The sequence below is a fragment of the Podarcis bocagei genome (genome assembly GCF_964188305.1).
Source record: "Podarcis bocagei genome assembly, chromosome: 6".
In the NCBI taxonomy this organism is placed as follows: Eukaryota; Metazoa; Chordata; class Lepidosauria; order Squamata; family Lacertidae; genus Podarcis; species Podarcis bocagei.
Window position 1 is genome coordinate 54,604,705 of NC_138130.1, and position 13,097 is coordinate 54,617,801.

At 42.8% G+C, this 13,097-nt stretch overlaps 1 protein-coding gene across 1 annotated transcript in view; it reads right to left on the minus strand.

The window, feature by feature from the left end:
* SMIM11 (small integral membrane protein 11) overlaps nt 1-13,097 on the minus strand; it is a 176,024-nt gene that overhangs the window by 105,228 nt on the left and 57,699 nt on the right. The gene's annotated exons all lie outside the window — the stretch shown is intronic.

Sequence of the window (13,097 nt, forward strand, 5' to 3'; positions counted from 1 at the left end):
CAAGAGCGCTTGAGACCATTCCCACGATAAGTGGTTACACGAGCGCACGCAGGTGCTTCGGTGCACAACGTCAGCACAACTTGGTTCCTCCAATGCATCCGCCAGCCCAGTATTTCTGTAGTGCCAAACTAGGGAGGGGAAAGGGAATTGCCTGCACACACACATACACGTAGCAGGAGTCTCTTTTGCAACACGTATAATCTGACCTCTGTCACAAGGGAAGTTCATAAGTATTCCTGAACTCAAGTTTATATGCCCTGATCCCCAAAATAAACATTGGGCCACCCCGTATATGTACATGATCAGTTACTGTTACTCAGTCAAAATGATGCTTTCAAAATGCTCGTCAATACATGATGGTAGAACACCATAAAATAAGTAACTGGGGGTGCCCACCCCAAAATATGCTTCAGGCAAGCACAAGCAAATGGATCATCCTCTCTCCAAGGTGCCAATGGATCCTGCTGAGCCCTGAGCTTCTTGTGGACACAGGAGACTGTCAAGTGTATCAAAGCAAGGCAACAGTCGCCAATATATAAATATAGTAAGTACGGTAACTGAAGGTGCCCACCCCAAAAATATTCTTTGGGACAGCACTAGCCACACACTTAAGCAAATGGGAGAGTGTCCTCTACTACAAGATGGCAATGGATGCTGCTCAGCACAGAGCTTCCTATGGCTGCATACCATGGACAAGGGCACCTAGGCACACCAACAATAGCTAAAGTATATTGGGGGGGGGATAAGTAACTGGCAGTACCCATCACAAAATATGCTTTGGGCAAGCACAACTCATACACAAAAGCAAACAGGAAACTATCCTCTAAGAGACGCTTGTGGGTCCTGCTCAGCCCAGAGCTTTCTGTGGGCACATCATGGCAGAGTTAAGGATGTTGAAGCAAACCAGCAATCGCCGATATACCGTTAAAAAAATAAGCAACTCTGGGTGTCCACCCCAGAATATGCTTCGAAATGGGAGAGTGCCTTCTAGCCCAGAGTTCAGTGTGAGCACATGCTACAAACAAGGGCATCTGTACACACCAATTATAGCCAGAATATGTACCCCCAAAAAGGAACTGGTGGTGCCCACCCCAAAATATGCTTTGGGCAAGCACAAATATATCCAAACAAACCGAAGTGTCTTTTACAAGATGGCAATGGATGCCACCCAGCCCAGAACTTTCTGCAGGCATATCACCATTTGCCTTCTGATACTACCTTCCTCTCTACAGCCAAATATTCCAGTTCACAACATCCTTCCCTGCCCCATCTTTCCCTAATTATACTACATTATAACATTTCATGTGTGCTTGTAGAACTGGTAGCTTGCCTGCTTAGCTTTAAATTCATAAAATTAGCCTATTGTTAGCATGCTCTTTATTAAGGTTTATGTCAATTAACATTTGCTCAGATATAAGTATGTGAACTCCCTCGTCTTCATATGATAAAATGTACTTCTGATTTATCTTTGTTGTTCTAGTTAACCATTTGTTTCCCAAAAGTCTGGGGTATGTTCAAGTCTCAATGTATGAAGTCTCAAGTCTTGTTCAAGTCTCAAGGGTATAAATGCATACCAGAAATATTTCCGCAACATCTTCAAGGAAACCTCAAAATTCCAAAATATTACAGTGGTGTTAAGTGGTAGTCAAGGAGAAGGGCTATGGAAAATAACGTTAGTTTCCATAGTTGCTACTTAAGTTGATGTCCAGGCATGACACAATGATTGCTGTTTCTGTACAGTGATAGACACTTTGCCAAGAGAAGACCCAAAGGAACCCAAAAATACTGCTACCAAAAGTAGAGAGAGAACTTAGCTATTGTGGCTAGTGCCCATTGTTAGCCTTTTCCTCCATGAAATTGTATACTCTTCTTTTTAAACCACTTTTAAAATTGTCTCAACATAAACAACCAGTCCTACAATCTCTTTAAAAGACCTGATTAACTTTGATGTTGTGAGATGGTGTGATGAAGCTCAATTTATAATGTAAGGTCTCTCTTGAGATTTTTCTTTGGAATTGTCCCCAAAACAACACTGGGTTGGCATTGATCAGGTTATTTCTCCTTGGAAACTGAACAAGATAGACAGTGAAATCCCAAGTTAACTCCATATTTGACCATCACCATTTATGGTGTGGTGTTTTAGAGCTTGACTTTATGCCCACCCTTACATTTTATCTGGCTTTTTCTTCTTTTTTCTGCTATTCTGCTTGTAATACTCACTAACCAGGGCCTCCTGTCATACAGTTAAGCTAGTTTCCAGGGAGACAAAGCAGAGGGGATTTTGATCTTTTGCACACTTATTCAGTTTTCTAGGTGTTTTCCTTAGACATGTACCAGTGCACGATTTCCCATGAGATTAAATTAAAAGCAAATGTTAAAAACTGTACATGCCTGGTGAGGATGGCAGTAATGCATGGATAAACCAACATTCTCAAACGTTTCTTATTCTGTGTGTATTCTAGTCCTTTAATGACAATTTCATAAAACTAATCTTTCTCTTTAGACAGCATGGGTCACATATATAGCAGATCCCAGCAGGAGCTCCTGAAAAACTAGCTGCTTAGCATCCTGTTCTGCTATAGGCCATTTTCCCAGCAAGGCATAAGACAGAACTGAAGTCAAGTGTTGTGGTTGCTAAGCAATCCCCAGGTGGTTAGGGATTAACAGCTCCCTTCTCTCTTTGTAACCCACCTGTAGTACAATCTCTGTGCTTCAGTCCGCCTGCATGAAACACTTTCCAGTGTTTAACAGATGAAAATGGCCATAATGTCTCTGTACCAACTTCATCAAATCTGATGCTGAAGAAACCAAGTTTTTACACTTAAAAGTAATCCATGATGATCAAAAAAACCTACATGTTTACAGCTCCTTATTTTGCTTAAAGTTGCTCAATTGGAGTTTTATGGAGTCTGGATTGTTTTGACAGGGAGGCATGTGATAGCAAAATGTTAGTTTCTAGGAGTGCATGACTGGAGACCTTCATACATAAGGCCAACCCAAAACATTTGGCAAAATATCGAAATAGCACTCCATAGGGCACAATCCACCTAGAAATTCTCCTGTGCACATTCCATTAGATCTTGTGCAGGTCCAGTTCACTGCAGTGGAGCTTACACAAGAGAGCCTTCTGGTAAATCATAGAATCAGAATTATAGAGTTGGAAGGGACCATGATGGTCGCCTAGTCCAACCAGGGTCCATGATTCAGATCTGACTGTCTCCCACTCTGCCATCCTTAGCAGTGCTCCAAAATATGTCAGCCTAAGCAATTATCTCACCTTGCCTCATTGTAAATAAATCATTAGACAGAGAAATGTCACTCTAAGAGCTCTACAGTCACTTGCAGATGCTGCTGGTGTGCTTTCAAATTATACCTGCAAGTTTGAGGACTAGGAACATGGGTTTTTTTAAAAAAAAAATTGAAAGCTAGGGTTATTATCAATTCTGTTTCAGAGCCACAATTTCACACTTAATGTGCACAGAATTTTAAAAGACAAAGTGAGCTTGAGTCTGCGAAAGCTCACACCATAATATATGTCTTTGTCTTAAAAGGCATGACACAAAAAGGTAAGTGCAATATGGAAAACAAGCAAAGAAAGATACCAGATCTTAAAGTTACCTTTAAAAATGAGCAGCTGCAACAGAAATAGTTTTGTTGGGGGGGGGGTGCAGAGAGGAACTGAGCTGGTCTTTCAGTAAAATTGATGGGGTGGCTGCTTCTCAACTCTGCCTCTGCTGCAGCCTGATCCAGCGACTGTTTCTAGAAGACAGTTGAGGGAGGCAGGGGCCTAATGGAGCTGGTCTGTCAGCCAACCTGATAGCGCGGCTCTGCTTCCCACCTCCCCAGTATTGCAGCCTGATGGAATGGTTCCTGGCTTTATGGCCTAGTCAGGTGTTTTTCTCTCCACATGAGGAAGCGGTAAGCTGCTGAGCTCACCCTACCCCCATGCTCTCCACGCACTGAGGGAAGTTCTGCAATTCACAGCCACAGTCTAGGGGCTACTCTCAGCTGCGCTTGCGCTGAATACCACCCACAAACTCTGCTGTAGATCTGATGGGATTTGAGAGGTGGCTTTTGCAACAGGATTTTTAAAATATGGAATCAAAGTTTATAACTGGATATCATTGGGATACACAAGTAGATAAATAGGTACCACTCCAGCGGGAAGGTAAACAGTGTTTCTGTGTGCTGCTCTGGTTTTTCCAGAAGCAGCTTAGTCATGCTGGCCACATGACCCAGAAAAACTGTCTGTGGACAAACGCCAGCTCCCTTGGCCTGTAATTCAAGATGAGCACCACAACCCCAGAGTCGTCTGTGACTGGACTTAACTTTCAGGGGTCCTTTACCTTTTCTTAAGTTGCTAAAATTATTTATTCATTATATTTTATTTATTTATTACATTTTTATCCTGTCTGGGACTCAAGGTGGTATAGATAGGGGCTGGAATTCAATGTCATGGTCCTTTGAACGTCCTATCAACACAAGCATTGTAGCATTCCAGATGAAATGAGCCCCTTCTCTTCCGCCCTCATGCTGTTCTGGGGGTCCTCCCAACATCCTCCAAGCCAATTTCAGTGGGGTGCACAGGGAAAGGGGGGAGCCCTGAATGAGGTCAATGAGACTTACTCCAGGTACAGTGGTACCTCGGGTTAAGTACTTAATGTGTTCCGGAGATCCGTTCTTAACCTGAAGCACCACTTTAGCTAATGGGGCCTCCTGGTGCTGCCGCGCCGCCGGAGCATGATTTCTGCTGTCATCCTGAAGCAAAGTTCTTAACCCAAAGTACTATTTCTGGGTTAGCAGAGTCTGTAACCTGAAGCGTATGTAACCTGAAGCATATGTAACCTGAGGTACCACTGTATATAAGAGTACAGACTAAGTCAATTCCAGACTATCAAATCTTTTCATTGTGTTTTTAATAAGGCAGTATTACCTATGGTTATTTGTTCAATTGGGAAGACTCCTCGTCTGGTTTATCATAGAAGAACCAGCTTCATCACCCATTATAGGTGTGCAGATTTATTTTTAAGGTCAGCATAGATTTTTTTTTTTTTTAAAGAAACATCACCAACTCCCATAGGACATTTCCCCATGACATATGAATATGAAAGCAGCATGCTAGGGAAAAGGTGCCAGAAGAATGTTTTGATACAACTTGTCTATCCATTATAATTAATTCGCTGGCAGGCAGCAGCAAGCACAGGCTGGGGATGTGTTAGGATATAAAAGAAGCAGCATTATTACAGCCCACAATTTGAATTCCGCAGGACTGTGGCATCTTTGTTGGCAAGGCACAACAAATTCTCAGATTGTGTCAGTCGGGGCAGGTGGGGGGGGGGAGCCAATGCGTAAGATGAAATTGTGAATAACATTCTAACAAAATAGAACGTTTCCTTGTTAATAATGTATTGGCTAATTCTAGTTTAACCTTTTAAGATAATGAACCTACTTTGGATTCTTATTTGAGCTGACAAATAAAATCAATTGAAGTGAAATGATAGTCTATTTTGTTCTTCAAAATAAATGAAACAGTGTGAAAATAACAGGAAATTGCGCTGAGACCTGAGATTACCTATGCAAGGGAAACATAGCCTTCAGGGAACCACATACCATGATTTGTGTGGCCACCCCACACACTCTCAGCTGTGGGAGGGGGCAATATTACCCAACATAATATTTTGTGTGTCCCCCCCACTTTTTTTGCTGTTGCTGCCCAAATTAGTAGAGGCCAGAAAAATTGTTTGAGGACATCATACTCAGCCCCTGAACTGGTAGCCAGCTCTGACCTATGCAACAGATTCATCTTGATCAACTTTCTAGCCCAAGATTTCTAAAGATCTGTGCATGCCAACAGAGTAAGTGTCGTCTGAGAATAGTGCTGTGTGGGAGGCAGGCACATCAAAGGCAGGTAGATGTCATTCATACATAAGTGCTGGGGGCGAACATTCAGGACTAAACCAAGAAATGTTGCTGCTTCAGATGGGACAGTAAATGTTCCCCGCCATCACCACCAGACAAGGTTCATAAAACCCAAGGTTGGCTAAGCTATTTTAAGAGCTACACAACCTCCTGATTTGTACAGCACTTCCTTATGCATAAGGTCTTCTTTGCAAATCCAAATGGAGAATTTACAAGTGAACTTTAAAGGGGAACATTTCTCCAGGCTTATTCCTCATCTTTGTAATTTCAGATTAGACAGGACACATGCTTGGGCTGGTTCATTTTGTGTTGCACAGAGAACAACAACAAACAAATAGGTCTAGTGATGATGCTGATGCCTAGCACTGCAATAATCTGGTTAAGGATGACTTCTGTCCACCACTACTGGCACCTACTTTCTAACAAAGAAGATATAACTGGCTTTTACCTTTATGTCTGCATTTATTTTTTGCATTCTGCTTTTACTGGAGACCACTAATCTACACTACAACTAGAACTGTTGGGGTGGGGAGGGAAGCAGGAATTGTGGTGTGCGCTGCAACTCTTAACAAGCTTTAATATTGCCTTAAATATTGTTCTTTGTTTAATTTTCATGGGGAACTGTACAGTGATGTGTGCTGGGCCTTAGCCTGACTGATGCTGCCCTTGAACAACAGAGATGGGACTGACCAGTTCCTTTGCTTGCTAGCTCTGGAGTCCAGCCGCTGGACTAGCAGCAGTGTGTTTGTTTTGGTATTTTGCTTTAAATATCAGGACGACGAAATGTTGCAGTTAAAACAAGGAGGCTTGTGGCCCATCCAGTCCACCATCTTGTTCTTACAGTGCCCAACCTATGGGAATTCTGCAAGCAGGACCTTAGCACAACAGCACTTTCCCTTCCTTCCATTTCCAGCAACTGGAGTATTACTGCCTCCAACAGTGGAGCTAGGGAACAGCCATCTTGGCTAGGAGTAGCCATTGGTAGCCTTATCCTCAATGGATTTGTCTAATCCTCTTTTAAAGCCATCCAAGTTGATGCCCATCACTGCCTTCGTGGGATTTCATTTATTTGTATCTTGCTTTTTCACATAAGAGGGCAAGGCTGTGCATTCCTCTGCCCGTTTTATATTTGCAAGAGCCCTGTGAGGTAGGCTAAGTTATGTACATATGCTGCACTTGTTGCTATTAGATTGCCGGGGTTGGTGCAGGGGCCCCCATCCACATACAATGGACCATGCCCAGGAAATCCTATTGGTGTCCCTAGGCTCTGTCTTGTGCATGTCCCATGGGTGAAACTGCCCCCCATGTGTATATTTCCCCCTGTTACGGCCATCTGTACTGGGCTTTGCACTCTTAAGTAAAACAGATGTTTTCCTAGTGGCTTTCTAATTTTTTACTTTTGCAATATTATTGCTACAGCATTACTACATTTGGGTAAACCTTATCTAGCTTTCTGTAAGGCACAAGCAGTTTCCATATGCAGAAAATTTAAATTTGATAAAATCTCTTAGGAAATTGTAACCAGAATGGGAAATGTTACGATGGTCCATACCCGAACACATTTTCACAGTTCTCTATAAAGAGAATATTCCTCTCCGACTAAGATATCAGGTGTCTTTGATGGGATTGTGCTGTTCTTTAAGAACTGAACGTTTGTTACCTTTTCTTTTTCACGCCTGCTGGCTGTGACCTGTAATTTGACGCTCTTTCTTTAAGAGAATAGCTCTGATTGGGCAGAAAGCTGGGCGAGAAGCAAGTTGTGGAATTTTCCTTTGCTTCTCAATCATGTGGGCAAAAAAAATGAGAGGCACAAATACAAGATGGGGAACACCTGGCTTGAGAGCAGTACATGTGAAAAGGATCTAGGAGTCTTGGTTGACCACAAACTTGACATGAGCCAACAGTGTGACACGGCAGCTAAAAAAGCCAATGCAATTCTGGGCTGCATCAATAGGAGTATAGCATCTAGATCAAGGGAAGTAATAGTGCCACTGTATTCTGCTCTGGTCAGACCTCACCTGGAGTACTGTGTCCAGTTCTGGGCACCACAATTCAAGAAGCATACTGACAAACTGGAACGTGTCCAGAGGAGGGCAACCAAAATGGTCAAAGGCTTGGAAACGATGCCTTATGAGGAACGGCTAAGGGAGCTGGGCATGTTTAGCCTGGAGAAGAGGAGGTTAAGGGGTGATATGATAGCCATGTTCAAATATATAAAAGGATGTCACATAGAGGAGGGAGAAAGGTTGTTTTCTGCTGCTCCAGAGAAGCGGACACAGAGTAATGGATCTAAACTACAAGAAAGAAGATTCCACCTAAACATTAGGAAGAACTTCCTGACAGTAAGAGCTGTTTGACAGTGGAATTTGCTGCCAAGGAGTGTGGTGGAGTCTCCTTCTTTGGAGGTCTTTAAGCAGAGGCTTGACAACCATATGTCAGGAGTGCTCTGATGGTGTTTCCTGCTTGGCAGGGGGTTGGACTTGATGGCCCTTGTGGTCTCTTCCAACTCTATGATTCTATGATTCTATGTGAGCCAAGCAAGCACTGCACATCACTGGAATGGCAGACAGGATTCTCCTATGGTCCACCCTAGATGGCCACCATTATTCTGGAACTTACACCAGGGCTCTTGCAGCAGCAATGTTAAAAAGCACAATCATAGCAATAGACAAGGGACTTAGCATAGTGTTATAAGTTTGTGGGTTGCAAACCCATTCAAACCCCTGGATCCAGCAAATGCTAAAATATAAGCTAGGCTAGCTTGCTATGTTCAGGTAATTGTCTGGGTGAAGGGCCATTAAGAGAACTAAGGAGGGGGGACTCTGTGCCAGAGGAGAAGTTTGGTAGGGCCACTCCTCCAGTTCTTACATAGTGAGGAGGTCAAGAGCCAGAGGGTAAAGCCACAGGCTGGAAGGCCAGTGAGTCAGAGCATGATGTTTGATTTCTGTCCGAATCTAAGGCTGTGGCTATGGGAGAAACAAGACCCTCTTGGGGTGCTGATGCTGTGAACCCCTCTATTGTAGGCTCAGGTTGTATATATGTGTAAATAAACCATATATCATAAAGACACTGCAGTCTGCACTGTGACTCATTCCCCAAACAAAATACAAACCCTGGGTGAGCTCCTGGAACCCCTGGAATCTCACACCACTCAGAGATTGGGGTGGTGTCCAACAATAGAAATGGCAGCCACCCCCAAAGTCCCTGTCAATGACATCTCCATCCCTTGTTTATTACCTTGGTGGCAAAGGCACTCCCTAAATGAGTGTCTTCCATAACTAACTAACTGACAAGCAATAGTGGGAATACCATGATGCCACTTAAAACCTTCCATACCTACTCCCACGCAGAGGGCATAAGCATGGTGCCCAAATGAATTAGCAGTGCATTCAAAGCCCAGTGGCTTTCCTCAATTGCAAAGGGAGGAAGAGGAGCTTGGCACCACAGGTGTTTGGATGCCTTGCAAACTCACCTCTTTGCTTAGAGTGGAGGACAGAGGAATAGAGGAACTCCTGCTTTTGAGGCATGGTCTCCTTTCCCTGGTCTTCTCTGTGTGGGATTATTTGCTTTTTCCATCTGAGTGGCAGACCCCACCCCACATCCAAAGTTGCTTTGCAAATTTTGATCCCTCTCAAATGAGGCGTACCATGCAAAATGGAGGACTACATATTTGACTGCATAAAACAAATCATACCCTGCTCACGACCCAGACAATATCAATCTTCAAAATCACACACACTATCAATTACTGCTATCCTAACAGATCCCATTCTTCGATTGTTTTTTTAAAAAATCACATTAGAACCCTGTCACACAATCCTATGGAACAATTAAGAACAGAACAATTTTGTAAAGATAATTGGGAGCTGAGCTTTCTGATGAAAACAGGAAAGGAATTCAGAGTCAGTGGAATTTTCCTATACGGCTGTGTTTTATCTGAAGTGTCAGTATCCAAGTTGCTAAAGGTGAGCTGAAACTGAAGCAATAAAATGTCATTACAGTAGTATTAGGGGTCTAAAGTTAAGGCAGGATTGAAAATGACTCATCTTTGCTAGGGTAGAATCATGGTGTAGATAATATGATATAGAGGCCCAATCACAATGAAATACGGTACATAGTAATGCCCTGTAAATTTTACTTTGTTCATGCCTCTTCCATGTCACAATACCTTCATACTTAGGAACACAGGAAACTTCCCTCTGATCCATCTAACTGAGGTTCATTATGAGTCTGGAGGGGTCAGTCTGGATGAAACCCTGTGTCCTCTTCCAAACCTGTAGTCTTGTACCTGTGAGGGCACAATGTACCAGAGGAAGCTTGTCAGACTGGTCCCTTTGCCAAGGTAATGGCTTTAGCTGGCCAGTGAAGTGCTCATCAGCATCTCAGAGTATGAGCCGAGTGATGGTGCTTTCTGGGAAAGGGGATAGGCGTTCCACATACACATTCTCCCCACACCTGGCTGGAGGCCAGGTGATCCTAGGGAGAAGAACAACGACCAGAGTTGTTATATTTGTGAACTGGAAGCTGAATGCTAGAATATGTAGACAGAGAGAAATATCTTGCTGTGCACTGAACATGTGCTGGACTTTAGAGCTTCTCTGGAAACCTAATGGAGAAAGCAAAATCCACTGACGTGTTAAAGCTGTGAGCCACTCCATTCTAGGCATAGGTTGCATATATGCATCCTAAATATATCACCATCTCCTTTGACCTTCATTCCAAAGAAACCGAACCCTGAGTAAATCACAGGGTCTCCTGGAGTCTCTCACCGCTCAGAGATTGGGGTTGCCTACAACACTAACTGGTAGTGGCTTTCCAGGATTCCAGATGGGAGTATTTCAGACACCAGGGATTGAAATTGGGACCTTCTGTATACAAAGCAAATGCTCAATTCCTGAGCTACAGCCCTCATATTTCGTATGAATCCTAAATGCAGTATGCTACTCACATTACCAGCTGAATTACAGCGTAACAGAACAGATCCCTCTCTCCCTCAGAAGCCCCCTGGAATCTCTTGGTCCATGATCCTCAAGGTGAGCCAAAACATTCTAAAGTGAGACCACACAGATTCATAAAGGATATGAGTATTAATGGCTACAAGTCATGGGGGCCACCCATTACTTCCCAATATGCTTCTGAATATCAGCTGCAAGAGAATACAATAAGAGAGATAGATTGCAATCATGTCCTTCTTCTGAGCTTCCCATAGGCATCTGATTGGCTGTTGCAGAACAGAACCCTGGAACAGATGGGCTGCTTGTCAGATCCGGTGGGGCCTTTCCTCATGCTCTTAGAACACGCTGAAGAATGCTCTGCTCCTATGTAAGTTAGTGACTCGTCACTGGAGGCTATAACAATCTAGGATCAGTTAGCAACTACTGTCACCTTCAATTTATCTTTTATTTTCAAATCAAGGAACTATCTCCTTTCTTTCCTTAACTGAAGACTCTAATAAAAACACATTAAATCAGGCTAACTTGACACATACTGTAGCTTGGAACTTCACACCCACATTTATTTGGCTTGAATCCATGCTATAGTTTCATGAAGGAAAACAAATGTGAGTCTGGTGGGTAGGGACTGGCAGGCGTGAGAAGCATTGCTTCCCTACTCTCATGAAACAGTATGGCTCTTAAGCACCTCTCTCCTTTTGAGCAAGGGGACAAGCTGGGAGGTAGCAGTGGCAGGCAGTGACTGATCTTACAGAAACGGCTCTCCACAGGGAGCCCCTCCCTGTTAGTCACACACAGTATGGAAGCTATCTGAGTTAGTCTCTTCAGATTTCGGTATTTTTGAAATAAAATCAAAGGCTTCCCACACAATATTTATTTGATGAGAAGATTTCATGATATGGAAGACTAACAGAAACAGCATCATACCCACTTAAAATGAGTAGTTAACCCACAGGACAGCAGTCAATAAATTGTGGGTCAAAATTTAAGCGACATAAGAGTGCTCTGGAAAACCAACAGTGATTCAAATTATTGGATTGAAGCAAATCACAATCCGAATTAGCATATCCAGTCTTAAAATAACATTTGTGGACAGTCAGAAAGCAGGGACAACAACATAAAAGGGTCCCAGGAAAAAAAAACGATTGAGGTCACTAATGGAAATATTTTTTGGAGATCAACAACTTGGGTGGCATGCTAGATTGGACTGCAGGTTCCATAGTTGTACTATTTAATGCCAAGGTTGTCCTTTTCATCTTTGAAATAATTTGCTAACCCTTGTACCACTCACAGTAGATAGTAGAATCTAGTTAATGCCACACCAACTGGTAAGGTGGTATATAAAGGCTGAGTCTGGAATGTTGTAATTAATTATAACCAATATGTTAATATGTGACAGTGCACATGCATATCCTAGCTCTTTCTTGTCTGATTTGATACAAGATTTAAGGTCTGATTTGAGATCGTAACAATAAAGATTGATTGATTGAGATCCAGTATACTAAATAGTACGCTATTTGCCTAAAGTGATAAGAAGTGAAATATGGCGATTAACCATCTTATGAACAAAGTTTGATTTACACCACCACTAGTGATATCTAAACCTAAATTATGACCTCTTCTCATATACGTTCAATTGAGGTTAATAAATCTGACAGTATATCAAGGGTCAACATGACTGGACATCAATTTACCCCAAGCAAGGAGTATTAACAAAGGGCACAAAGAACTGGGAAGTCAAGGGTGCCATTCCTGGGGTAGGGAAGGTGAATGGTACAATTCAAAGCATTACTCACAGGCAATAATGATCAGGTTTTGCTCAGTATAAGTAAGTATGTGTAGCATAAATAGAATGCACTTGATACAGCAGTCTTGTTCTTTGTTCCACATATTCACACAATTTCCCCATGTAGATAGATAATGTTGTGCATTCCCCACTTGAGAATGTTCCTCAGCGCTGGATGGATCTTGAATCCCAAGCTCAAGTGAAGTGCCTGAGGGGGATTTGGGGCTTGTCAGGAGATGGGATTTGCACCAGGCAGCATGAGTCTTTGAAGTGTTCCGTGTAGCCTTGGCTACCCAGACATCAAAACTCTGCTATAGACAAGCATTTGCTAAAAACGAAAGTACTATGGCTAACCTTAGTGTATAAGAAATGACACCACAGAGGGCAGGAGGAGAGGTTCATTGTAACTGCCAGGTCAAACCTGTAATCGGAAGGAATGA